We start from the raw sequence: 5,032 nt of genomic DNA, 5'->3' as shown, positions 1-5,032 counted from the left end.
ATTGAAACTAATGAAAATAATGATACATCATACCAAAACCTGTGGGATACTGCAAAAGCAGTATTAAGGGGGAAATTTATTGCATTAAATGCTCACCTCAGAAGAATGCAAACATGGCAAGTGAACAACCTAACACTTCACCTTAAAGAACTAGAAAAACAAGAACGATCCAAACCTAAAGTTAGCAGAGGGAAAGAAATCATTAAGATCAGAGCAGAACTGAATGAAATTGAAAAACAAAAAACAATACAAAAGATCAATGAAGCAAAAAGTTGGTTTTTTGAAAAGATAAATAAAATTGACAAACCATTAGCATGGCTAACAAAAAAAAGAAGAGAGAAGATTCAAATAACAAAAATTAGAAATGAAAAAGGCGATATTACAACTGATTCATCTGAAATACAAGGAATCATTCGAGACTACTATAAACAACTATATGTCAACAAATTTGAAAATCTGGAGGAAATGGATAAATTTCTGGACACACACAAACTCCGAAAACTGAGCCATGAAGATGTAGAAAATCTGAACAGACCAATAACAATAAAGGAGATTGAAGCTGTTATCAGAAGGCTCCCAACAAAGAAAAGCCCAGGACCAGATGGATTCACAGCAGAATTTTACCAAACATTCAAAGAGGAATTGACACCGATTCTTTACAAACTATTCCAAAAGATTGAAATGGACGCAAATCTCCCAAACTCATTCTATGAAGCAAACATCATCCTGATACCAAAACCAGGTAAAGATATAACCAAAAAGAAAACTACAGGCTGATATCCTTGATGAATATTGATGCAAAAATCCTCACTAAAATACTAGCAAACAGAATACAGCAACACATATGTAATATTATTCACCACAGTCAAGTGGGATTCATCCCAGGGATGCAAGGTTGGTTCAACATATGCAAATCAATAAATGTGATACACCATATTAATAAAATCAAACACAAGGACCATATGATCATCTCTATAGATGCTGAAAAAGCATTTGATAAAGTTCAGCACTCATTCATGACAAAAACCCTCTATATGTTAGGTATAGATGGCAAGTATCTCAACATAATTAAAGCCATATATGATAAACCCACTGCAAATATCATCCTGAATAGAGAAAAGCTGAAAGCTTTTCCTTTAAGAACAGGAACTAGACAAGGATGCCCATTCTCACCACTCCTATTCAACATAGTGTTGGAAGTACTAGCCAGAGCTATCAGAGAAGAGAAGGAAATAAAGGGCATCCACATTGGAAAAGATGAAGTCAAACTGTCCCTGTTTGCAGATGACATAGTCCTATATATCATGTCTAAAGCCTCTACAAAAATACTCTTGGAGTTGATAAGTGATTTCAGCACAGTAGCAGGATACAAAATCAACACACAAAAATCAGTAGCATTTCTTTTCTCCAATAATGAACATGCAGAAAGAGAAATCAAGAAAGCCTGTCCATTTACATTAGCCACCAAAAAAATAAAATACGTAGGAATTGAGTTAACCAAGGAGGTGAAAAATCTCTATAATGAGAACTACATACCACTGCTGAGAGAAATTAGAGAGGATACTAGAAGATGGAAAGATATCCCATGCTTTTGGATTGGAAGAATCAACATAGTGAAAATGTCCATACAACCCAAAGTGATATACAAATTCAATGCAATCCCCATCAAAATTCCAAAGACATTTTTCTCAGAAATGGAAAGAACTATCCAGACATTTATATGGAATAACAAGAGTACGCATAGCCAAAGCAACGCTGAGCAAAAAAAATAAAGCTGGAGGCATAACACTACCTGACTTAAAACTATACTACAAAGCTATAATAACCAAAACAGTATGGTACTGGCATAAAAACAGACACACTGATCAATGGAATAGAATAGAGAATCCAGAAATCAACCCACATGCCTACAGCCATCTGATCTTTGACAAAGGCATCAAGCCTATACACTGGGGAAGAGACTGCCTCTTTAGCAAATGGTGCTGGGAGAACTGGATATCAATATGCAGGAGAATGAAACTAGACCCAAACCTTTCACCATACACTAAAGTCAACTCAAAATGGATTAAAGAATTAAATATACACCTTGAAACAATAAAACTTCTTAAAGAAAACATAGGAGAAACACTTCAGGAAATAGGACTGGACACAGACTTCATGAATATGACCCCAAAAGCATGGGCAACCAAAGGAAAAATAAATATATGGGATTATATCAAACTAAAGAGCTTTTGCACAGCAAAAGAAACAATTAACAGAGTTAAAAGACAACCAACAGAGTGGGAGAGAATATTTGCAAAATATACATCCGACAAAGGATTAATATCCAGAATATATAAGGAACTCAAACAACTTTACAAGAAAAAAAAAGCAACCCAATTAAAAAATGGGCAAAAGAGCTAAGTAGGCATTTCTCTAAGGAAGATATACAAATGGCCAACAGACATATGAAAACATGCTCAACATCACTCAGCATCTGGGAAATGCAAATCAAAACTACACTGAGATACCATCTCACCCCAGTTAGGATGGTTAAAATCCAAAAGACCCTGAACGATAAATGCTGGCGAGGTTGCAGAGAAAAAGGAACTCTCATACATTGTTGGTGGGACTGCAAAATGGTGCAGCCTCTTTGGAAAATGGTATGGAGGTTCCTCTAACAATTGCAGATAGATCTACCATATGACACAGCTATCCCATTGCTAGGAATATACCCAGAGGAATGGAAGTCATCAAGTCGAAGGTATATCTGTTCCCCAATGTTCATTGCAGCACTCTTTACAATAGCGAAGAGTTGGAACCAGCCCAAATGTCCATCATCAGATGAGTGGATACGGAAAGTGTGGTATATCTATACAATGGAATACTACTCAGCTATAAAAACGAATGAAATACTGCCATTTGCAACAACATGGATGGACCTTGAGAGAATTATATTAAGTGAAACAAGTCAGGCACAGAAAGAGAAATACCACATGTTCTCACTTATTGGTGGGAGCTAAAAATAAATAAATATATTCACACACACACACACACACACACACACACACACACACACACACACACACAGAAAACCGGGCGGGGGGGGAGAAGACATAACAACTACAGTTCCTTGAAGTTGATACGAGAAGCAAACAGAAAGGTCATTGTTGGGTGGGAGGGAAGAGAGGGAGGAGGGAGGGAGGGCTTGGTACTGGGCCACAATAATCAACCACATTGTATATCGACAAAATAAAATTTTAAAAAAATAAATAAATAAAACAAAATAAAATAAAAAAAGAAAGAATTTACCTCAACACAGTTGAGGCTATATATGAAAAGCTCACAGCTAACATTATACTCAATGGTGAAAAACCGAAATCTTTTTCTCTAAGATCTGGAACAAAGCAAGAATGCTCACTCTCACCATTTTGTTCAACATTTATTCTACATTTCCTTCATTGACTGCTTTGGGGCCAGTGTGAAAGAAGCTCCTTAAGGAATCTACCTGAGGAATCCCAAGACACAAAACAGGAGAGCAAATTGAAATTTGCGTGAGAAAGACAGATGAATCTTGTCCAGCCTGTGTCAGTTTTCTCCCCCTTAAGGATGACCACCCTCTTATATATTGGGGAAGGAGGAGTATGGGATCCCTGAACATCCTCCTGGCTGCTGCTCCCCCAGGTTGCATTTTCCTCCTCACCCCTCTACTGTCTCATGGACCACCTCGCACCTCACTCACTTCTCAATCTCACCCCCCTCCATAAAAGTCTTCTACAGATCTCCACTATAAGGATTTTTACCACCTCCCCATGAGGGTTGTCTGGTCCTTGCCCAAACATTTCCCAAAGTCTGAGTTATGCTGTCTAAAATAATGCTCTAGGATATCCAGAAAGACATCCCAGAGTGGGCTTTGGATTTCCAAACCCACTTCCTTTTGATTTCTGCAGTGTGAATTTACAGATGAACCTCTTTATTCTCCTACATATTCAGAGGGTCACTATAGTAACACCCACACAAATAATTTTCAAAGACAATACATCTAAACCTATAAAAAGGAAGAAAAATATTTTCTAACTGCTCCTCGATTTATAAACCTGCTCTAATTTTCAAGGCAGGCAGTAGTTGTAGCAGTAATATGATCAACTGCCTGGTTTGCCCGAACGTTTTCCTGGTATACCAGACTTTTGGTGCTAAAACCTGAAAAGTCTCAGGCAAACTAGGACAACTTAGTCATCCTGAAGTTGTCAAAAGAATGCACTCTGAAGTGACTGCCCAAGTTCAAATTCTACTCTGCCATCTACTAGCTATAGGACCTTGAAGAGACTCAACCCCTCAGTGCTGCAGTTTCTTCAGCAGTAAAATTAGGAAGATCTTTTTAAAAAATGTTAACACATGAAAGCATTTAGAACACTGCCTAATATAAGTATTAACTATTTTTATGTATATCAGTGTTAGTTTTTTATATTGTCAGACACTACCACCACCACCACCAAATTGTGCTCCCTAAGAATCTGGATAAGATTGGACTCATTACTGAATCATACATCTTTTAATATCTACTCCCTTAATTATGCAAGAATTTGTCCAAAGCTTTGACATTACTGCTCTAAGAGCCCAGTTAAATGTTTAGCCTCTGTAGTGGATTGAATTATGTTCCCCCAAAACTCATTGAAGCTTTAATTATGTCCCCCAAGTTTTATGTATTAGAAACTTAGCCCCGACTGTTAGGAGGGTGGGAAATCCTGTTATGGTAATAAAAGGTAGAGCCTTGAAGAGGTGATTGGATTGTAGGACCCTGCAGTAGTGAATTGATTTAAAATGGTAGTTAGAGTCGTATAGAGGCCTGGTTCTGAGGGCTTTAAAAGAAGAGAAGAATCTCTCTCTCTCTCTCTCTCTCCCCACCCCCTCCCCAACCCACCCCCACCCCCGCCCTCTCCTCTGCTTCCACCATCTTGCAGTGTGAGACTTGAGACCCCTGGGTCACTGTCTCTACCACCAGATGGATTTTGGACTTGCCAGACTCAGAAACTGCAAGCAGTAAATGTCGTTT

This window comes from Cynocephalus volans, chromosome 4 (genome assembly GCF_027409185.1).
Source record: "Cynocephalus volans isolate mCynVol1 chromosome 4, mCynVol1.pri, whole genome shotgun sequence".
Classification (NCBI taxonomy): domain Eukaryota; kingdom Metazoa; phylum Chordata; class Mammalia; order Dermoptera; family Cynocephalidae; genus Cynocephalus; species Cynocephalus volans.
The sequence above is the reverse complement of the archived record's forward strand: the minus strand, read 5'-3'. Positions refer to the sequence as shown.